Source organism: Sceloporus occidentalis, unplaced genomic scaffold (assembly GCF_023333645.1).
Source record: "Sceloporus occidentalis isolate IW3139 unplaced genomic scaffold, rSceOcc1.0.p SCAF_5, whole genome shotgun sequence".
Classification (NCBI taxonomy): Eukaryota; Metazoa; Chordata; class Lepidosauria; order Squamata; family Phrynosomatidae; genus Sceloporus; species Sceloporus occidentalis.
This window is the reverse complement of record NW_028316985.1, coordinates 154,785,346-154,810,413: the sequence shown is the minus strand read 5'-3', so window position 1 is coordinate 154,810,413 and position 25,068 is coordinate 154,785,346.

Here is a 25,068-nt window from a genome sequence, read left to right as displayed (position 1 = left end):
AGGATTTTCCATTTACTGCTTTTGGCCACATAGCTCCTTAATAGTAAGTACAAAAACATTCTTCTCTCATTTCCCCTGGCTTAGGTCCTGTGGTTTGTGCCACTCACTAAAATGCAGTGATTTTTCTTTTTTTGGAACCTGTCATTTCAATACCATCTACCAGCTCTTCAGACCAGCCATATACCACTTCCTAATTTTCTCTAATCACAATGGTTATTTCCACTCCAAACTGATTTTCAAGATAGATTCCAATATACAGTGCAGAATATAATCACTTCACCACACAATGAAAGACCATGTTTGCTGCCATGAGAATACAAATGTTACAGTCATAATGTTATAGCACTGCCATTTGAGATATGTGCAAGTTATGAATTCTTGTTATTCTGGAGACTATTAAAACTAGTATTAATGAACTAAATGACTTATTTAAACAATTGCAAATGAATAATAAATGTGAATTCTCCATCATATACATCTGGAAATAGCAGCCACAAAAACTTCAAACGATCATCTGAGGTAGCCAGCCAAAACTTTCCTTCTATCCTAAGGATGTAAAAGATAATTTTCAAATTTTCTCATCCATGGTGACTAGCAGAAACACTCCAACCAAAAAAATTGTTAACTGCTGGAATATTTTTGCTCCTGTGCAAGCATAAAAAGACTAATGCTTTCCCTCACTTAAGCACAGCAATTGCAAAATATATCCATTTTCATCATTTAAATACTGCATTTGCACAAAATATCAAGCCCTTACCCCCAAACTATTACATTTCACGAAAAAAAAAACATATGGAATTTATGAAAATCTCCAGCACGACCCCCCCCCCCCAAAAAAATCTCATTATCTTGCCTTTTAACTGACTTAGCATCATCCAACAGAATCCTGAGGTTTATAAATTGGTGAGGTACTTAACATTTTCTACTATAGGCACAAGAGCAATAGCTCAGGAAAGTAACAAATAATCCACTGTTTCATGTTTTAGGACAATATCACACTATACTATTATAGTGCTATTATTCCACTTTAAATGCTATGGATCTCTCCTGTAGAATTCTGGGGTTTGTAATTTAGTGAGGGCTAAGCTGCAAATCCTAGGATTCCATAGGAAGCAGCCATGGCAGTTAAAGTGGAACAATAGTACTATAACTGTGTAGCAAGATATTGTCCGTAGTCTCTGGAGCAGCTTGTTACATTTTCTTCATGACATTTCTTTAAATATTTAAAGATATTTAAAGTCATACCACCCTTCAGTCCTCGCTTCCCCAAGCCAATTATAACCAGCATCCTCAGCTATTCCTCATAAGATTTTGTTTGCAGACCCTTTCCCATCTTTATCACCTTTCTCTGGGCAGCTTCCAGCTTGCCAATAACCCTCTTTGGGGTTATTCAGATGACAAAAATAATCCAGGTAGAATCTAGGTTGAGTCTTTGTCATTCACATACATTTTGAATGAATCCAATTAAGTTTTGGAGGAGGCTGCCGAAAAACCTACTTTACCCAGGATAATTGATGTCGGATTTCCCACCGAGATTTTCTAAAAGATTTGGATTCTTGGCTATGTGAATAACCAATGACAATAGACCTGGGGTAAACTGGGATAAAATGCTGCATGCCTTGAATGTTCTTCAAATATATTTGCATCATCGACTCCATCTTTGAGTGCTGACACATGTGAGCAACCAAACTCACAGAGATGCACATAGATTTGGTTCCATAGTGTTTACGACAAACCCAGAATGCACAAGTGAGATTATTGGCATAGTTGCTCTAAAAAAACCAATATGTGAATGATCCTCTAAACTGTGATGCCTTGCACTGGACTAAAATGTTCAGGGGTATTTTAGAAGGACAAGCTATTGTTTTGAATGAAGATAGGCTAGAGTAGGAAGAGACGACATGAGGAACTAATGTGGAAAGAAAGGGAGAGTGGAATGAAAAGGTCTGATAGAACACTACTACCCTTCACATCAAGACATTTCGGCCGATGGTTAATTACACCACTGTTTAGTTGACATATGGTATAATTTTGCATATTCACTTTAATGGTTGTTGCATGAGTGGTACAACCAAAAGTATCCCCTAAAACGTATTTTAGCAGTCATGCAGCACTCCCTAACAGAGGAATTTCTGAGGTGCTAGGTGAAGATACCCTGGGATGTGTTGGCTCAAGTGGTTAAGACACTGACTCTGTTGATTGAAAGATCAACAGGTTGACAGTTTGAGGCCTGGGTGCCGCATGATGGGGTGAGCTTCCATCACTAGTCCTGGCTTCTGCCAACCTAGCAGTTTGAAAGTATGCAAATGCAACTAGATAACTAGGTGCCACTCTGATGGGAAGGTAAACAGCATTCTGTGCAATTGTGCTGGCCACATGACCACAGAGTAGTCTCTGACAATGCTGGGCCTTCTGTTTAGTAACTGAAATGAGCACCGCCCCCTATGGTTGGACATGACTTGATAACCTTGTAAATGGGGAATACCTTTAACTTTAGGTGAAGATGTATACACCTTTTTCCCATGGGTGTGGTAGTTTATGACAATATGATCCTTCAGAGGTCACAGCTGCTAGTCACAAAGTGCCTCAGTGACAGGAAAGGGCCGGATAGTATCTTCATTCAGTTCCTCATACTCTATTACTAAACAAAGTGGTCTGTTGAGGAGGGCTGTTGGCCTGCTAAGGTAGATTTTGGGAGTCTAATCAGGAAATATTACTGTAATGGAGCTCTGCCATTGTAACTACATCTCTCAGTGCAACACTGACCTTTTATTCATGACGTGGTTGGATAGGTGCTGGGGACTGTGACCCAATCCATTTTTAAGCCGCATAGCTTCCTAGTCCAGGATTCTCTTAGTCCAGGATTTTCTACAGAGATCTTCAAGATTTCTTTTATATCACAGATGTAACTGCCCCAATGTATTTTCCCTCAATGAGATGACTTGGCAAAGAGTCCCATGGTTTTAAAGATCGAGATACATTAAAAATATAATCTGCAGACAACTTTTATGTCATGGGAAGATGTCTTCTCTATACTTAGAATAGGAATTCTCATGTAATCTCACACAGACATTCCTTAATATTTTATTCCATAAAGTGTTGATGAAGTATTAGTGTCATTTTGAAGAAGTTTCAGCTTCTGAGATCAAGAGCAGAAGCAAAAGATTTCCAGTTCTTGGGAATTTGAGATTTTAGCCATTTCTATTTATATAATATTTACCACTGGTGGAGGAAAAAGAGACCCTTCTCCTGCCAATATCAAGGGGAAATGTCTACATAAATTAAGGCTCAGAACCATTTTGGGTTAGAAATTGTAACAAATCTTCTGGGAACTTAGAAACCTTGCTATTTTGTGGCATTCCTTCCATCCCCTAATATGCTCTAATGAATGATATTGAAAGATAAGAAATGTCTCTTTCTGAAAACAGCTGGCCTGGGTTTGGTTCTTAAGAAGTACATTTGACATTTTGGTTTTAAACTGAGAAATTAATAGGAATCCTTCCAAATCAGTTGTATCCTTCTGATGTTAATTAACCCAGTTTATGTGTAAGAAAGAAGATAAAATTCGAAGCACTATTTAATTATTTGAAAGCTAACTACTATTTTCAATGGCAACACAAGCATTTAACACCTCAACTGGCAACTACATTTGTTTGCTTTAGCTCTGCTGACTTCAGCAAGACAATCAACTTCAATCCAAGTATTTAAGATTAATTTCATCATGGATTAGGCTGCTAGAATGTTGGTCTTGATCCTAAACATATGTACTTGGAAGTAAATGTCATTGATTTGAATAGATTATTTTTTTAAGTTTCAAACTCTTATGATGTGCAGTTGCATGATTGTTATCCCAGGAGTAGCAGTAGTCATAGCACAGGAACAGGAGGAAGAAGAAGCAGTAAAGCGGCAGAAGCAGTATCTGACTGGTGATCTAGAACTGCTTCACCCTTATTTTTCCCTCCATTTTCTCCCTCAAAACCACCCTTTTCAAGTTTCACTGTAGGAAAAAAAGATCACCTTACAAATGGGGGAATGTATGTATGTATGTATGTGTATATATGTGTGAAAGATGTTAAGCAGATAAATGAAAGGAAAAGAAAGACTTAAGCAGGGCCCCTGCAAAATTATTTTCCTTCTTTCTTTTTTTTTAAAGACAGAACCATGCAATGGAGATTTGAGCAACATGCACTCAAACCTGCTGTTGATGGTTATTCCCATGACACAGTCCATACTTTTCAGGAGGGGACCCCCATTGTTTGAAGACATGTGGTGATGGCGGTTATGGGTGAGATGGGAAAGGACTAATTGCATCTTACAGCTCAGTAGTTTCTGATCACTTCAGTATTTGATAGGATCCCAAGAACTACAAGCTGAATTAGGGCTTTCCTTCTTTCCCCCGAAAAGTTACTCCAGAGGGTCAGGTTAAGACTGGCATTGAGGAACGACAGCTTTAAGATTTCAGGGACTCGCCTTGCCCTTTTACATGAATAGCAGAATTTTCCACACTTATAAATGGCTTTTTGGGTTCAACCCAATGGCTGTACATAACACACATGGAGAAGATTAATGCAATCCATGGCAACTTCCCCAAGCCTCTCAAAAACTATATCTTTCCAACTAGATTTTTTCAAAGAAGTAGTCATGTTCATATCTTGAAGGAAGGGAAGGAAAATAATAATAATAAAAAAGAAATGTGGCAGCACCTTTAACATTAACTGGTTTTTATTTTTGCATGAGCTTTTGTGGATATAAAACCACTTCTGCATATAAAAACCAGTTAGTATTAAAGGTGCCACCATCCCCCCCCTTTTTTTTTTTTAGTCTTTCCAACTAAGGCTTCTTATATATTACCATTTTCAGAGTTTAGTTATAACACCAGCTGTTATAGGCATAGTGATATTCACTCTTCTTCACCAAGTGCTGACATGACCAAGCACTGCAGTGGATATCAGCAGTCATTCTAAGTAGTGGGCTGAATGGGAATGTGTCAAAGTGCTGAAAGACATTATATAGATGCCTAACATGAACTTCTTTGATAACTTTAAGGTAGGGACTGACTGATGCAAACAACCCATCCAGTGTTTCTCATCAGTAAAAGTTAGTGCAACAAGGCAGCAGCTGTTATAGTTTATCTAATACAATTTGCACAGCTGACATAATTTGTGCAATTTATACAATATATACAATTTGTGCAAAAATTACTCTCATAAATTTAAAACTCCTGAAACCAACAAAAAATAATTCACAGGTTTTGGTTGCTCATGACACACACTCTGTTTTATTATAAATAGGTATGTAATGTCTTTATGTCTTTACGTTTTGATTGTAAGCCTTCAGGGAAGCATATAGTACCTCATCATTAACTTCTGCAGTAATTTTATATTATTTATATACAAATAATATGACACATTTTTTAAAAAAAATTGAATGAAAGCCACTTTAACCATTATATTATGTTGTATCCAATGTAATGCCAATTAAAATCTACTAAAGGAATAATCTTGCATGGTTTCCAAATGACAAAAGAGATGGCAAAAGCATAGCTTGGTATGAATTCATGTTAAGGCACGACCATGACTTTTATTGCTCACTCTTTATTCTGCAAACAATAAGTAATTATATATTGTCTGGAGCTATAAGCACTGTTAATTTATCATTTTCAAAGAGGGATTTGGAAGATTGAGGTATTTGTAAAATATAGTTGGCAACATTATAAACTATTCTTTAATTATAATGTTTATACATTTATCAATGTATTTGTTTAAAAGTCTTGACTTCCTAAGGAAAACACAGCATGTCACTTCTCATAGAGTCATAGATTTGGAAGGGGCCCCATGATCTTTAACTTCAGATCATTGGAACTGGGGATTATTCACACTGTGAAAATAGTCCATGATGAACCCACTTTGAATCTCCATTGTTCACATGCATACCAAATGCACTCAATTATGTGGGGTTGGGTGGGTGGGGGGTGGCTGCCAAAATTTATGATAATCGATATTGGTTTTCCCCCAAGTTTTAAAAAAAGATCTGCATCATCAATAGTGTGAATAATTGATGCAAACAGACCCAGATAGACCTGGAGCTCATTTCCACTAACATTTAAACTGTTTTGAGATTCACCTTTGCTTCGTGTTGGTAAATTGATTCCAAAAGGTTCATCATTCCCACTATGAAAACGAATCTTTTCATTATCCCTTTCTAATTGCTTCTTTTTTGGCACAATTGTCATCCCCACTAGTTTGCGCTTCTTCAAAATGCCTGCCTATCATCTGTGCATCATCAGTGATGTAAGCGGCAGCCCAGGCAGCCCAGCTTGGGAACTATATATATATACATTTTCTAAAAAAAATGAAATGATAGAAGATTTGATTCATTGGTTTTGCAATCACATGCCTCACTATGAACCTCCATTGGATCAAATAGTTGCAAAACCAATGAATTTTTGTTTAAAAAAAATTGGTAGAAGATTTGATTCATTGGTTTTGCAACTACTTGCCTCACTGATTGCAAGTAGTTGCAAAACCAGTGAATCAAATCTTCTATCAATTTTATTTTTTTTAAAAAAAGTCATGCACCCATAGGTCACAGCACAAGCACAAAGGCAGCGCTGGGGGTGAGCTGGATCTAACAGAGGGATGGTAAACACCCCTCTGCCATTGGTCCATCACCTCCAGAATGATGCGATTCAAATCTGTCATTTCCACTTGTTGAACACACTTTGGAATCGATTCTTTTAATAAGAACTGCCAAAGAACTAGTTTCAGGGAGGAGTGGGTTTTTTGTGTTTGTTTCGCTTCATCGCGATTGAAACCGAGCACAGTTGGGAATGATGGTCATATAACCCGATCAGCAATTTGCTTTAAAATATAGTGGGAGTGTGGCCCTGGGATAAAACACAGCATGCCTTGAATGTGTTCCAAATGTATTTGCATCATTGACTCCATCATTATTCTAATATTTGCATGTGTGAGCATCCAAACTTGTAGAGATGCACATTGAGGTGGTTCCATAGTGTGAATAACAAACCTGGAATGAATGAGTGAGATGATCTGCATCATTGTCTGAATGACCTCCAGGTCCTATCTTCTGAGGCAGCAGAGAACAGGCCTGTCCTATCCTGTGACAGCCCTTGAAGTATTTAAAAAGTGCAATCATGTTATCTTTGTCTTCTCTTCACCAGGCTGAACATGCTATCTTCTTCAACTTTTCCTCACACAAGTTGTTCTCCATGCCTCATCATCCTCGTTGCCCTTCTCTGAATGTGCTCCAAGAGGTCTAAAATGAAGTGCCCAGAACTGAATACATTCTTAAAATGAAGTGCTCAGAACTGAATGCAGCACTCTTGAGGCCAGACCAGTACAGAATATAGTGGTACTGCTAGTTCCCTTGACTTGAAAACTACACTTTTCTTAAAGCAGGCTAAATTAGCAAAACGCTTTTGGCTCATGTTCAGTTTATGATCAGCAATAATCCCAAGGTACTTTTCACATGTAATACTGCTGAGCCATGTTTTCCCCATCCTATACCTTTGCATTTGCTTTTTGTGGCCTAAATGTCGAATTTTACATTTGTCTCTACTGAATTTCATGTTATTTTCTACCCAATAGTTTATCTAAGTCCCTTTGAATTTTGCTTCTGTCTTCCAATAAGTTAGCTGGAGAGTTTTGTATCATCTACAGAATTGATAAGAATTCCCTCCACCCTGCCATCATCCAGTTTGAGGAGGAGTTGTTGTTAGCTGCTTTTGAGTTGACCTCAATTCATGGTGGGCCAGTGATTGAGACATCTCCAAATCCCCCTATCTTCTTCCCCTCTGTTCAGGTCCTATAAGCTCAGGTCTGTGGTCTCCCTGATGAGTCATCTGGCATGTGGTCTTCCTCTCTTTCTATTGCCCTCTATCTTCCAGCACCATTATCTTTTCTAATGAGTTATGCCTTCTCATGATGTGGCCAAAATGCAACAGCTTCAATTTAATAATCTTGGCTTCCAAGGAGAGTTTGGACTTGATTTGTTCTAGGGCCCAATTGTTTGAGGAGTAGCCATTGATAATGATTCTTTAACCATGTTATTCCACCAATTATGAATCCAACTGACAGTGTTCCCATCTATTTTACATTTAATTAGTTTGCTAATCAAAACATTATGGGGGATGTTATCAAATGCTATGCTGAAATCCAGAAAATTTGAGATCCCCAGTATTCCCAGCTTCTAAAAAACTAGTAACCTGTTTGAAAAGAGTATACAGCAGCTACACATTAAAAGGACTGCCAACAGACAACAGCATGATGGCATCCTCTCATTTCTCACCAAACTGCAATAAATGTATTGCAGGGAGGTGATGTTTTCCTAATATCACTGGATGTCGTTCACAATTACATTTTTCTGGTGGTTTCTCTTAGTAACAAAGTAGCAGTGCCTTTAACAGGAACAGGAAAGGAATACACTTCATTAGTTGTGGAAACCTCTTCCTTTGTTGGTTATTAAAGTGATCCTTTATGAATGAAAACAGGGATGATAATAATAAGGAGAAAAGCGTATCATGCTGTGAACAATTTCCTGCCACTCTGAGTGATCTATTTAAACAGCCCTTGCAGTTGTGGCTGTTTGCTTTGAAAGGCAAGTTATGAATGCAGAACTTATGAGCTCACCATGGTGACTTTTTTAATGTGCTCTGTATTAATACCCAGAAGTGGGATACTTTATTTAGTATTTGAAAAAAACAAAAAAACAAAACAGTAACCTTGGATGATGTAAAGAAAAATCAGAGAACAAAGAAAAAGACCATTTGTTTGATAACTTGTATAGAATTTCTGCCTCACATCTTTTGAGCTGAAAAGTACTTGCATGTCATTTCAGTAGAAGGCAGTGGCATAAATTTTGTTGTTATGTCTCTTCATCAGACTCTGATTTATGCCATAAGGCTCCAATTTATGTATATTCTATCTTGTCAAGGGTTTTCTTGAGAATTATTCAGACGATGTTTTCCATTGCCTGAGAGAGTATGACTTGTGCAAGACCACCAGGTGGGTTTCTATGGTTGAGTGGGAATTTGTATACCATTTTAACAAGTTGGCATGAACTATAGCATGGTAAATAGCCATGCTTTAGCCAAAGTTCATTTCTAAAAACCTGTCCACACTGAATATAAATTTGATTTGGGGACAGTATTATTTTATTGCTTATTAATCAAACATATGTATCACAACAAAGCATAGATGCTTCCTTTTCATTTTCAAGAAATTTTAAACCTCAAAAATCATATAAGCATAGAATTATAGAGTTGGAAGAGACCACAAAGACCATCCAGTCCAACCCTCTGCCATGCAGGAAATCTCAGTCAAAGCATCCCCGACAGATGGCCATCCAGCCTCTATTTAAAGACCTCCAAAGAGGGAGACTCCACTACACTCCAAGGGAGTGTGTTCCACTGTCGAAGAGCCCTTACTGTCAAAAGGTTCCTCCTAACGGTGAGGTGGAATCTCTTTTCCTGTAGCTTGCATCCATTGCTCCGGATCCTAGTCTCTGACACACCAGAAAACAAGCTTGCTACCTTCTCAATATGACATCCCTTCAAATATTTAAACATATTTATCATATCACCTCTTAACCTTCTCTTCTCCAGGCTAAACATCAACAGCTCCCGAAGTCGTTCCTCATAGGGTATGGTTTCCAGACCCTTCACCATTTTAGTCGCCCTCCTTTGGACATGCTCCAGTTTCTCAACATCCTTTTTAAAACGTGGTGCCCAGAACTGGACACAGTATTTCAGATGGGGCCTGACCAGAGCAGAATAGAGTGGCACTATTACTTCCCTTGATCTAGACACTATACTTCTATTGATGCAGCCTAAAATCGCATTGACCTTGTTAGCTGCCACATCGCACTGTTGACTCATGTTCAACTTATGGTCTACTTGGACTCCCAGATCCCTTTCTCATGTAATCTCATTCAGCCAGATGTCACCCATCCTATATCTGTGCATTTCATTTTTCCGCCCTAAGTGTAGTACCTTACATTTCCCCGTGTTGAAGTTCATTTTATTAGCAATGGCCCAGCTTTCTAATCTATTAAGGTCATTTTGAATTTTGATCCTGTCCTCTGGGGTGTTAGCTATTCTTCCTAATTTGGTGTCATCTGCAAATTTGATAAGTATGCTCCCAATTCTGTCATCCAAGTAATTGATGACTGGGCCCAGGACAGAGCCCGTGGGACCCCACTGGTCACTTCTCTCCAGGATGAAAAGGAGACATTGTTGAGCACCCTTTGGGTTCAGCTGGTCAACCAATTACAAATCCATGTAACAATTACCTTGTCTAGCCCACATTTCACTAGCTTCTTTACAAGAATGTCACGGGGAACCCTGTCAAAGGCCTTACTGAAATCAAGATATACTATATCCACAGCATTCCCTTCATCTAACAAGCTGGTAATTTTATAAAAAAAGAGATTAGATTTGTCTGGCATGACTTGTTTCTCTGAAACCCATGTTGACTTTTTGTGATAATGGAATTGCCTTCTAGATATTCACAGACTCTCTGTTTAATGATATGCTCCAGAATCTTTCCTGGTATTGAAGTCAGACTAACTGGACGATAATTGTTGGGATCCTTTCCCCCCCCCCCTTTTTTTTTTGAAGATGGGAACAACATTTGCCCTCCTCCAGTCTACTGGAACTTCTGTTCTCCAGGAGTTCTCCAAGATTATTGCCAATGGTTCCGGTATTACATTGGCCAGTTCTTTTAATACGCTTGGAAGTAGTTCATCTGGTCCTGGAGACTTAAATTCATTTAAATTAACAAGATATTCCTGTCCTATCTCTTTACTTATTCTGTACTGAAATTCCCCTAATCTGTCCTCCGCTCCATTATCCTCAGGTTGAGCACCCTTTTCCTTTTCTGAGAAGACTGAGGCAAAGAAAGTGTTGTTGAGTAATTCTGCCTTTTCTCTGTCTCCTGTTAGCATTTTGCCATCTTCTCCACGCATTGGCCCTACCGTTTCCTTCTTCTTACTTTTGCTGTGGACATATCCAAAAAAGCCCCTTTTGTTGTTTTTAACCTCTCTATCAAGCCTGAGTTCATTCTGCACTTTAGCTTTTCTGACTTTATCTCTACATGTGCTTGCTATTTGTTTGAATTCCTCTTTGGTGAGTTCCCCCCTTTTCCATTTCTTATCCATGTTCTGTTTCAAACTTAGCTCAGTTGAAAGTTCCTTAGTCACCCATCCTTGTTTCTTGAGACATCTCCCATTTTTCTTCCTCATTGGAACTGTTTTAAATTGTCCCTTCAGTATCTCCCTTTTGAGAAACTCCCATCTGTCTTGAACTCCCTTCTCTTTTAGTATTCCTGACCATGGGATCACCCCCAGTATTTCTCTAAGTTTACTAAAATCAGCTTTCCTAAAGTCCAGAATATGTGTCTGACTATGCCTTCTCCTTTCCATTGTATAACAAACTTCAGGAGAACATAGTCACTTCCACTTAAGGATCCCACCACTTGCACCCCATTAACTAGGTCATCCCTGTTAGTTAGGATCAGATCGAAAATAGCTGATCTCCTTGTTGCCTCTTCCACCTTTTGGACAATGAAACTGTCTCCAAGGCAAGTGAGGAATTTGCTAGATCTTGAGGATTTGGCTTCCAGCAAATATCAGGATAGTTGAAGTCACCCATCACTACCACATTACTCTGTTCCAGATGTGTGGTCATCTGTTCTAGAAAGGCATCATCCAATTCCTCCGTCTGTCTCGGGGGGGGGGGGGGTCTGTAGTAGACTCCCACAATAACATCCTTGTTATTTCCCTCCCCTTTAATTTTTATCCAGATGATCTCCACCTGGCTTCTAGGATTGATGTCCTGGATCTCTTCACTGGTGTAAATTTCCCTGACATATAAGGCCTATTTCTCTTGAAAAGGTTATACCCCTGTATTCCTACAATCCACTCATGAGACTCATCCCTATAATTAAAACACAAACTTGGATATAAAATGAATCACTCTGTGCTATCCCTTCTCCGTTTAATATAGCATAATATCACCAAAACTGGTTAGGTAATTGTTGTTGTTACTGTGAATCAAATGGGCTTCAATTTATGGCACTCTAATGAATAAATTTATGGCACCCCAATGAGAGTCCTCCAAGACACCTCATTATTAACAGCCGTCTCAGGTCTTGCAAACATAGATAAAATCAAATCACTACTAATGAGATCTTCATTTTTTCCTGCTTTCAGCTTTATTGAACTTTATTATAACTTTATTATAACCTTTTCCAGTAAGTCATGTCATCTCATGATATGTCCAAAGCTGCCTTAAAATGTCCCACTTTCTCTCTCTTCCTCTCATTTTTTCTCTTTGTCATATTACTTTAATTCCTGAAAACTGAGCACAAAGTGCAAAATTAAATTAACTCTTCAGGTAGGAGAGGAGGGGGAAGAATTTTGGCCTTCTCAATAGGTTCAGGCAAAACCAAACTGCTGGAGCCTAGCTTGTCTCTTCTTCCTAAATAAGTGATTCTCAAATTGTGGGGTGGGACACATGGGGGCATGAGAGTTGCTTAAGAGAGAGGTGAGACTTGGAGGCCCTGAGCCCCCTACTTCCACTTTCTAAACTTTTTTTTTATCCTGGAGGGGAAGAGAAAGATTGGAGTCTGCCTGAGAGTGGAGAAGGAAGAGGAGGAGAGCTATTTCCTTATAAAATGTTAAAATGTCAATATACAGTGTGCCCACGCCTTGCACAGATGCATTTTACATGGCTTCCAGCTTACATGGAAGCAGCATGGGGTGTAAAATAATGGTGCATGCACGCTGTGCTGCCACATGCACATGCCCCATTATTTCCTATGGGGCTCAAGCATAGGTGGATTTTCCCTTATGCGGGGGGATCCAGAACAGATCCCCCACTTAAGGGGAGGGTCCACTGTACGTGAATGTGTGAACTAAAATATGTACACAAAAAACAAAATATTTTTGTTCATTTACTATTTTTTTGTTCATATACTATTCATATACTGAGTGGGGAGGGCTTGCGACATGCGCATGTAGGTGTAAAGCAGGTCACAAGGGTAAAATGTTTGAGAATCACTGTTCTATTTAACAACTTTCACCATCTTAAACCTGGAGTGTGCCTGGCCTTGAAATAAATTTACAATATAAAAGTAAGCCAGCACTGGCTCAGTGGCATGTGTGCTGGGCTGAAGCCTTAGAAAACAAAATACCTCTCATCTAATTATTCTAGAGGTATATATTTCAGGACCCATTCTACAGTTCTTCACCTGTAGCTGAAGGCTGATTTGGATTGTCTAAAATTGTGAAATATTTTATTAACTCAGCAGCAGCTCATTGATTTTTTTCTCTTTCTTTTGATACCCTGGTGGAAAGATCGACTGATTGTGTCTAACAAGCTGATATTCAGACTACATTAAGCACCAGTGATTGCTTGCATAACCGGGCTGTCAATGATTTATAAACTGTGCAGACAGAGCACCAAGCAATGTCTCGCCCCAAACAATCAGTTACTCATTAGTTCATTGTTTCAGCAAGTTTCTTGTTTTACCAATAATACTGGTCCTGCATATGTCATTGCCCTACTTTTTGCACATGTAGAAACATTTGGTTTCCTACATCTGTTAAAAGTGACTCCTCTAACAGCACATTTAGGTAGTTAGTGCCAACAGAAATGGAGTCAAACCTGAGCTGCTAAATTACAAAAGTCAGGTAGCAGCCAGTTCTAAAGCAAGGCAAGCAGATTGGAAGTATACTGGGGCCAACATTCTTCCTGCATTAGGCATGAAAAAAAAATTCTTCCTGTGGGTTGCATCACATCTGAAAAGTCATTTCATGGGCTGGGAAAGACAGGGATTTTTCCTTTTAAAAAATGAGAATTCAAAATGACTGGAATATTCCTTCCAGTTGTGATTTTTAGTGTTCTAATAGGTTGGAGTGAACTTGAGGAGGCCCTGAGATTCATTTAATACCACAAAAGCTGCTTTTGCAAGCTCCCAAAAATGGGAAATCACTTACTATCCTCCCAAAATGTTTTTTTTTAAACTTGGGAAGGGTCTTGGGGTCTGCTTTCCAACAGTGGGTGGGGACAAACCCCAAAGTTGGCAGGACTAGATGCAAGTTTGACAGATGTGACCACCACAAACCAGTGGCGTTTCTAGGGTTGGTGTCACCCGGTTTGGTCAGTCACCATGGGGGGTGGGACCAATATGAGTGGGTCTTCCAGCATGGGACATCCAGCGCATGTACACAGCCAGAATTACCCTACCCATCCCCAGGGAGCAGCCCCACACTCCTGGGAAGGGCCAAGGAAGAGCCCCTGGGACACAGGGAGTATGGAAAATACCCCGCGTGCCCCTGGGAAGAGCTGAGGAGGAGCCCCCAGCACTCGAGGAGGCCCAGGGACTGACTGGGTGTCACTCTCCCTTCTGGGGTGTCACCCTGTGTGGTTCACACACCCCTAATGCTACTGCCACAAACCATACAAAGCAAAGCTCCATTTCATGCATCTCTCTGCAATGGCTGAGTGGAATAGCTTCCTGAGGCTGCATCTGTACTGCAGAAAGAATGCAGTTTGACAACACTTTAACTGCTATAGAATTCAGGGATTTGTAATTTGTTGTGGCACCAGAGCTTTCTGACAGAGAAAGATAAATATCACCAAACTACAGATATGAGAATTCCATAGCATTGCACCATGGCAGTTAAAGGGTCATCAAATTACATTATTTCTGAAGTACAGATGGAGCCAGAGTGAAAGTTAGAACTCGATTCCTCGGAGCTTAGTTCTTTAGCTTTAAATATTTTCTCATTTCCAATTGTTTTTGCTCACAAAAATCTGGACCAAGCAAATTTATCTCCAGCTGTATATCTAAATAGTACATCCCAAATTCTACAAAGGAAGAGGTTATGATTGCCAGGCACCTGTTTTCATCTTTAAATAGTTCCTCATCTCCAATGACTTTGCTTAAAAAATCTGTACCAAATAAATGTCTCCCTATTTGTAGGTAATACATCCTACATATTACAAAGGCACAAATACCTGTTTTCAAGTGAATCAAGTGGAAATAAGGCTATTTTTGTCATGTCTTCACCAATCTCTTATTTGGTTTTTATTAAAAAAAAAATCTATAGGAAGTATGAGGGTGCATGCCATGTTCTGCATCAGTTCATAACATAAGCAAAGGAATGAAATAAATGTTAAAACATTCTTGGGTATTGGACAAAGAGTGAATGGGGGTGGGGAGAGGGAAGGAGGAAGGATTGCTTCTGGCTGTATGAAGATGAAGACGTGCCTTATCAAAAGCTGTCTGGCAGTTTGCATTCCGCTTCCTTTTGATAAGGCCCTGGCCTTCTGAAGTTGAGCCCAAAGGGCTGCCTGCTGAGTTTACACAAGGAAGGAAGCAATCAATTTAGGACTGTGACTGAATGAGCCCTTGTCGTGGTCATTTCCTCACTGTGGCTTCAGAGGCTAAATAACGTATATTCAGGACCAATTTTCAAAAGTGTAGCTGTGCCACCTTGTGGGTTTTATTAAAGAAAAATGTTTCAAGGATAGCAAACTTCCACCTAGACTGTAGGCAGAACAGAAATTCTTGGCTGCCAAAGCATGATGCACACCCTAGCAATGGTAGCTAATAACTTTACTATCAGGGGTGGTGGTAAATCTACTGTGAAGCTTAATCTGAGCCTTAATGGAGCTATCCAGGACACTGAAGCATATCCTAAAATAAATGTAGCCCTCTGGATAGCTTTTGTAAAACATGGACAAAATCCCAGAATGGATTTACCACCTGCCCAACTGACATGGAAGTAATCAGTTGCTGGGTACACACAATATGTCTTTTGGAAAGAGCAGAACAATGTAGGTGGGAAAGCCTGCCAGAAGAGATCCATCTTAATGGCTTTTTAAAAAGCGTCTAAGGTGGTAATAAGACGGATCTCCTCCGGCAGGTAATTCCAAAGATTAGGAGCAATCGAGGTGAAAGATCTTTGGCAAGTAGATGTTAGTCTAGTGTTTTGTGTCTGTAATAGAAACTTCCCAGATGTTCTGAGAGTGTGGGACAGACTATATGGGGAGAAGCATTCCTGCAGGTAACCTGGGCCCAAGCCATGTAGGCCTTTAAAGGTAATAACCAACACCTTGTACTGCACCTGGAAGCTAATCGACAGCCAGTGAAGATTTTTTTAATACAGGTGTTATATGGTCAGTTCTAGAAGTACTGGTGACCAATCTGGCTTCCATATTTTGGATCAGTTGAAGCTTCTGAGCTAGGCACAAGGGTAGCCCCATGTAGAGCGCATTGCAGAAATCAAGACGAGAGGTTACCAGAGCATGTACCAATGTTTCAAGGTCCCCCCGGTCCAGGTACGGTCGCAGCTGGTGAATCAACCGAAGTTGATAACAAGTACTTCTGCCCTTCGCCTCCACCTGTGAAGTCAGCTGGAGGGACGAATCCAGAAGTACTCCTAAACTGCGAACACAGTTCTTTAAGGGAAGTGTGACCCCATCCAGGACCGATTGATGGAATTCCATCCCCAGGCCAGGGTTGCCTATCGCAAGTACCTCTGTTTTCCCTGGATTCAGCTTGTTTGTTTTCCCTCATACAGTCCATTACCCACCCAAAACAGTCATTCAGAGGAGAGATGCCATCTTTAGTTATTGCAGTAGTCGGAGACATAGAGAAACATTTTTGGGTGTCATCAGCATACTGATAACACCCCGCCCCATGTTTCTGGATGATCTCACCTATCGGCTTCATGTAGATATTAAATAACATTGGGGACAGAATAATGTCCTGAGGAACACCCGACTTGAGCTCCCTCCTGGACGAACAACTGTCCCCAAGTGCCACCATCTGGAACCTGCTTGAGAGGTAGGATCGGAACCACTGCAAAACAGTGCCCACAATTTCTAACTCTCACAGGTGTTCCAGAAGGATACCATGGTCGATGGTATTGAAGACCACTGAGAGGTCCAAGAGCACCAGTAGGGTCACACTTCCCCTGTCGATGCCCAGACGGAGATCATCAACTAAGGTGACCATGGCAGTCTCAACTCCGTATCCTGCCCTGAAGCCGATTTGAAATGGATCTAGATAATCGGCTTCCTCCAAGACAGCTTGGAGTTGGGAAGCAACTACCCTCTCAATCACCTTGCCCAAGAAAGGTAAAAGGGAGACCGGTCTATAATTCTCTCTCACCAAGGGGTCCAGGGAGGGTTTTTTCAAAAGTGGCTTAACCACCACCTGTTTTAGGCTGGTTGGAACTATACCCTCCCTGAATGAAGCTGTAGTAAAGTTTTTACAGCATTGCCCCCCTGGGCGGTCAACCATGAAGGGTAAGGGGCGAAGGGGCAAGTTGTTCTCGTCACGCTTCCAAGGAGCTTGTAGGTATTCACAAACTCAAGATGATCTAGTTTAACCTTGTCCTTGGAGTTACTGGACACCTCTCTTATTGTATCTGCCATACAATTGTTTTAAAGGAGGAGGCTGCTGGATTTTTTGCCCCTCTCTCTTTTCATTTTTTTAAAGGGTAAACACTGAAATCCCATACAGAATAAAAACATGTTATATTTAAATGCTTAACAGGTTCAGCTCATTTTCACTGCAAACCATAAGCTTTCAACTGATCAGAGGGAAAAGTGTTTTGGCAGAGAATGAACCAGCTCTAATTTTGGATGTACTCATCAGCACAATTAAAACAATCATACAGCATATGACATGCCAGTTTTCTATGGAGAAAAAAGAGTCAATAATTACACACTTGCATATGTTAATTCATAGCAACGCATCCAGCCAAACCTAAAATGGGCCATTGCCTAACAGGTATTTTTCAAAAACGTAAGCATGCCAAGTTGAAATGGGCCCAGTGGCAAGCAGCAACTTATACAATATATCTTTGGGGAAGGTTCTGTATTTGGGGTGTAAGGTGTGAAGCAGCAGCGGTGGGGGTGGGAGTGACTGAAATGATTTGGTAATAAAATCCATTAACTGTCAAATTAAACATAATTGTAATGAAAGGTGGGGGCGGGGGGAGAACACGTTTCCACAGCAACATGAAGTATAAATGAGTAATCTGAATTAATCCAGAAAAGTTCAGAACCTTTCAAAGCTGTTTTGATCTTGGCTATCTACTGTAACAACAGGGAGATAAATCAGCATCTTGGAGCTGCATGTAGGTGATCAGGAAAAAAAAAAATCCAGGTCCTCATGGTTTGATTACCTTATATTTTCTACCATTTATTCTAATAGAGAGAATTAGCAGCTGGTAGCTCTGATCTTAGTGGATCAGTGATCGAGGAGAATCTTGAAAGGAGTTGCCTAGGAGTGCAATTGCTATAGAAATAGCACAGTTTGACACCACTTTAACTGCCATGGTTCCATCCTACAGAATTGAGCCAACAGAACTCTTTGGCAGAGAAGGCTCAAAACCTAGTAAAACTGCAAATTCCATAGGATGGGACTATAATACTTAAAAGTGGTGTCAAACTGCATTATTTCTATAGTGTAGAAGCTGATGCCTAACCCCTAAATAGGCTCAGTACATTAGACAGAGCCTTTAAAGTACAGACTAAAACCCAGAACAGATTTGTTGCCTCAGGGTGCACGGCTCCTCCACCATCTGGTTTTCTCCTGAGGAGGAGGCCAGACAGCAGAGGAGGTGGAGGATGGGCAAATACTTGCCCTGAAAGGCTCCTTCACTGCTTGGTTTTCACCTGAGGAGAAGGCCAGGTGGAGGAACACTTGCAATGCTCATCTGCTTCTCAGCTTTCTCTTGAACCGAAGCTAACCTATTTTAATTTTGTCCCCTTCCTACTTCCAAGTTGTACAGGTCTGCTATAGGACTTCAATGCATTGTATAACAAATAAAAAATTTGCAAAGGTGACTTTTTGTAATCACATTTCCCAGTGCCATAGCTAGTGGCTATGGTGGACAACAACTCCCAGAATCCAGGCTGGAGGATTTGGGGACTTTTTTAGTCCCCCCCCCCCTGCAAAAACAACAACAACAACAACAGCTTTTCAGATTTCTGAAAGAATATGTCTAGAAACTATTAAAACTGTTAATCTCTGTGTAAGAAAGCAATCTATGCACCTCCTTACTGTTGGCTAAAACTGTTGAGAACTGTACTCTTGGTATGTGTGACAATATGTTAACATCTTTTCTCCAGTCTTTATTTATCCTGATTTTTTAAAGGAAAAAAGTGTAAAGAAAACTAGAACAAAAACAGTATGTTCTTTTTTTTCCATTTCTGAACTCTTTCAGTTCCATACATTCTTGTTTTGTTTTTGTTCAAATTCCTGTTGCTGCTAAAGGACAAGTCACACTTCTCATACTCATATCTGTATCAGCAGTTTTAAGTCAGAGTGATTTGGAAGCACTACTGTGTCTCTTCCAACTCCCCTAATTATCCTGTGAGTTCAGGACTGCCGGAAACAGCACCAGAGTTATGGGAGCCTTGCGTGACGAGGGAAGGGTGTTGCTTGTAAAGCATGCTCTGAGAAGAGCCAATCCACCTGCCCTGCAGGGCATCAGCTGCCACTGGGTAGAAATGCATGGCCTAAACATCATTTCTGGAGAAAATAGGTAGTTGGGATGTATTAAATAAAAGCCTGTACACAGTCAAAGAAAGAAAGATTAAGTAATCATATACAGTATCAGTGCGTAGGGATATGTGCTGGATAGAAAGATTCCATGCACATATGGTATTTATTAGGAACAAACATTTGGAAGCAGGTGAAGATCACAGTTACCCAACCCAACCTTCAGGCTTCTCAAGTGCTTTGAAAAGATTTTGGGTCGAATTCAATTTTTGGCATTCAATTATTTTTATTATTATTATTGTCTCAAAAACAAAAAACAAAACAAAACCTCAATAAGAAAAGCTGCTAACTCTTTTAGGAAACATTTTGATCACACTGATTCCACAGCAGCCTGACGTCATTTAGGTTAGATTAGTAGCAGAACAGATTTTTCAAAAAACAATTGTATTTACATTTGTCTTTGGTTTGCATATGTAAGCTTTGTGTAGACTACCTGGAAATTTTGGAATTATTTTAATAAACAGAAAAATGTTATGAACAAATCACAAACATTGGGCATATCCAGACCTAATTAAGCAAATGCAGATGTGAATAGAAGTAAATTTTACAGAGGGAAAAGTTGCTGGCTAATATGACAGATTTTACACCTTTATACCATACTGAACACACATATCCCATTTGATTTTGGAAGCTAGGCAGGGCCAGGGCTGGTTAAAACTTGCACGGGAGACCAAGAGAAAATATCAAGATTTTCCAGATAAGGCTAGGAGAAAGTTCTACCTGAAATCCCTGGGAGCCACTGCCAGTCAGAATGAGCTGTGTTCAATGGCCTGATTCAGTATGAGACAGTGTCCTACATTTTTATGACTGGAATTTCTAATACCAGCCAAGTAGGCATATGGAATTTTGCCTCAGGCCAGTGCACAGCAAGCTGCTTCATATAATATCAGACTATTGGTCCACCTAAACAAGCTTCATTTATATACTGCTTCATACTGCCTAAGCAGTGTCTAAGCGGTTTACAACTGTAGGCTAATTTGCCCCCAACAGTCTGGGTACTCATTTTAGTGATCTCAAAAGGATGCAAGCCTGAGTCGAGCTTGAGCCCTTTTCCTGGTCTTGAACTTGCAACCTTATGGTTTTGAGTGAGTGGCTGCAGTACAGGCATTTAACCACTGCGCCACCTAATGTCTCCTCAGATATATCTCTAGTATGTATTTCCTATCACTTGCTACCTGATTTTCTTTAGGAAGACACCATAGTGGGACATAGCTGTTACTCCCAGGGACTGCCTGAAAGAAATCTTCAGACATAGTATTTCTCTTCTCTTACTGCCAGATCTGCCAACATTCCCCCCCCCCCATAGCATATAGATAAATTGTACAAGCTAGAATCCAGAAATGGACATTCAAAAGCTTTTCTGCATTATTTAGGACTTCCCCAGTTTCCCCTTTCTTTCTGACCTTAGCTTCTCAGGCTGTTCTCAATGGTTCACTCAGGAGTGAAATAGATGGGCAAAATAAAGCAGCCTCTAGCTGCTTTGAAGGTGGGGCACATAGGTGGAAACCCAAACGAAACTCCACTTCAGGGCTAAAAACCAGAGCAAAAACAACCCTGGATGCTCTGGCTTAGCTGAGAAAATGTGCATCTTTGAAGCTGCATATAAAGAACCTGGCACCAGTTCAGAGCTGCAACAAAGCAAAAAGAAGAAAGTGTGACAACTCCAATGGAAGTAATTACAATGTACACAAACCAGACAGTCTAACAGAGTGAAGGGGAGGTGAAAGGGACGTGATGGTGGTGGTACATGATCATACTTTGCTACCACAATTTTAAAAGGATGTTGAGAAATGAGCGTGTCTAAAGGAGGGAGACCAAAATGGTGAAGGGTCTGGAAGAGAAGGTTAAGAGGTGATATGATAGCCCTGTTTAAATATTTGAAGGGATGTCATATTGAGGAGGGAGCAAGCTTGTTTTCCGCTGCTCCAGAGACTAGGACCTGAAGCACTGGATGCAAGCTGCAGGAAAAGAGATTCCACCTCAACATTAGGAGGAACTTCCTGACAGTAAGGGCTGTTGGACAGTGGAACGCACTCCCTGTAGTGGAATCTCCTTCCTTAGAGGTTTTTAAACAGAGGCTGGATGGCCATCTGTCGGGGATGCTTTGATTGAGATTTCCTGCATGGCAGGGGGTTGGACTGGATGGCCCTTGTGGTCTCTTCCAACTCTATGATTCTATGATTCTAGTGTATCACTCACACACGGATGCACCAGTGCCCCATACCAAAGGAGTATTGCATGTGTGGCTGTGTGGGCAATCAAAGGAGTGGCCATCCAATGTAATGGCATCTAGGTGGATGTGGGATTAATTGGAGGTCACAGGTGGTGTGTTTATGCAGTGGTACACATGTATGGTGGGGATGGAACAACAGCAAAATAAGCCAGTGGCATAGGTTAACGCTGTGCTGTATGATCTGCTCATGGGTATTCGGCCTGCCTTGGGAGTGGGCCATGCAGACAGCACGGTTTTGACCTGCTTTTGGAAAAAGGATTGAGCTGCTTTTTCCTGTTCATCTGCTCCAGCTGAGAAACTGTTTAGGAAAACCTTAAGCCCCTATCCATGTTACTTATGCAAATTTAATCTTGAATTTATCAATCCCCTTCTTAAATCATGTGCTCTGCATAGATTAGTTTTGTTGCTCTATGCCACAATGTTCATTAAAAAGGGTTCACTTAGTAATGTTTGGAAGCATGCGGTTGAAGAAAAATGGCCTCTCCAAAGCCTGGCTGCATCCACACAACAGCTCTATATGATATATTGGATTCTAGTCATAAGAACAAAGAACAGACAACATGTCACTGATACACCTTCTTTTATTTAAAATAATCAAGCTCTAGCAGTTTTTTGTCTGTTCATTTCTCTTTCAGAGAATTGTTGGGTTTTGTAGTAGAGTTTATAGGTTTCATTAGTTATGAACTTGATTGTTTTAGGGAAAAGACCAAAATGTGAAGTCGAAGGCTTTCATAGCCAGCAATCATAGTTTTTTGTGGGTTTTTCGGGCTATGTGGCCATGTTCTAGAACTAGAGCATGGCCTCATAGCCAGAAAAACCTACAAAAAACTACAAAAGACCAAAACATTTTGGCCTAAATGTCATAACTAGAGTAGGCCCATTCACTCAGTGGAATTTACCTATATGTTGACTCACCATTCAACAATCGTTTGAATAGGTCTCTTCAAGTTGGGACTAACCAATGGGATGTCAAATGGAAGTTGGCAACATTAGTTCTTGGAGGATTTTGCCCTTGTGTATGTGTGTGTCTGTGCACATGCATACATGAACTTATATATTCCCCGCTGATTTATACTTTAGTATGAATTCAGTTGCCAGCACCATCTACAATAGGCTCATTGCATCAATTGTGGAAAGGTAAGTAAATACTTACTTAACTTACATTGGTTTAATTGATCTTCTCTAGTTGGGACTAGTAATTGGATTTAGGTTTTTTATCTCTGCCTTTCCTTCACACATTCCTTCTTCTGGATTTTGAATAATCAAAGTATTAACAGAAACATAGTACAGCAAAAAAAGCAAACAAGGGAACATTTTAATGCTTCCGCAAAAGTCATGTAATGTCATCCTTGTCAGTCCTTGGAAATGAGTGACAAACATAAATGACAGAATAACTAAATTATTTCAAAAATGGTTGAGCTGCAAATGAATTTTTTTGGTTGGGAGGAATTTTGGGAAAAATTTCAATTCAGCTAAATGTTGGTGATGCTAGGTGTCCAACACTTTGTAACTACAAAACAAATCAGATCATGAAAAGAACATAGATGCAGCGGGTATAAGGCAGGGGGATAGAGCAGGCCAAAATCTTGTTGTAATCAATGGAAGTTAGGGCTCAATGTCATCCTTAAATAAAATAAAATCAATCCACATATATTAGAAGAAAAAAACAAGTGTATAATATTTTTTCTTCTCTCTTTCTCTTTCTTTTTCAACTTATTTTGTTCTATGGCTTCAATTATTCCCAGAACATTTGCTATATGGGGGGGGGGGGGGGAGAAGAGTGCTGGACTTCCTGGTGGGGGCAAATGGTGGATTGATTTCTCTACTCTGATCTCCAATGACAGGGAAGGCTGAAACCTTCCTAAGAGACAAGCCCCAGCTGCCAAATTTGCATCAGGATAAAGAAAATAAAGAAAATACCCACGTATGCTCCAGAAACACTGCTCCACATTAGGAGACCACTGAATAATAATAATAATTAATAATTTGTTTTATTTATATACCGCTATTCCAAAGATCATAGCGGTGAACAGCAAGTAAGCTAATTAGCAAGTAAGCTAATTTGCCCCCAACAGTCTGGGTACTCATTTTAGCGGCCTCGGAAGGATGCAAGCCTGAGTCAAGCTTGGGCCCTTTTGCTGGTCTTGAACTCGCAACCTTGTGGTTTTGAGTGAATGGCTGCAGTACAGGCATTTAACCACTGCGCCACCAGGGCTCCAATAATCAAGAAAGCAAATTATTATTTCACATCACAAGTAACTTGTGGACCAAGCAATGAGCATCACTCCACACACTTTAAGGAAAATCACTGGTCATCACTGCTCCATTACAGGAAAAAAAAAAAATCCCTTGAAAATTAATCACAAAGTGTTTGGCGAAATTTCAGCAACACGGTAGCCTCCACTCATACATTTTCTCATTGTGTTTTAAAATTTATCCCTAAAAATCTAAAAAGAGGCTGCTTCTTTAGGAGACTGAGAACTGATCCTGTATCCAGATTTTCTTTAATTAAAGTTCTTTAATGTAGTTAAAGGAAATGCTGGGTCTTTCAAAAACTGACTGGAAGGAAGAAAACTTATAGATGCCATACCCTTTTCCCAGCATGAAATTGAAGAACAGGGAATTTACCTTTCAAAATTTTGCCTCTCATACAACTTGTTAAAGGTTCAGAACTACATAAATAAGGATGACAAGGAGACAACCCTAAATACTGTGTTTGATTGTGAAGGAGGGAGGTAATACATCTACATCAAATTCCCCCATACCCTCCTACAATTTTTAAAAAATAAAGAAAAGGAAAAAGTTCATATTCTTCATCTTTCTAATCTTTTTATTTTGGTTCTGGATTGCATATATATAAAAAATGAAAATTGAAAAAAGAACACATCCAGCAACTCCTGCAGCAAGAGATGTTAAGCCAATGCATTATTTCATTTAGTTTTTTTTAAAAAAATCTTCCTGTTTGGGAAAAGGTTAGGCTTACTGTAACCAAGGGGGAAACTTCATTAGTCAATTCTTTCTTTATCAAATGGCAGTCATTACATTTCATGATGGAATCTGTCAATGACTAAAATTGTGGAAGTGAAAGAAAAATGAGAACCAAAACTGACAAGTAGTCTATACAATCTGTACTTCTGGTGAGCAAATGTCAGCAAATGACTTACACATTTTTAAGAATATTTTAACAACAGGATAGTGAAACTCCTTCATTATGGTAATGTTTCTTTC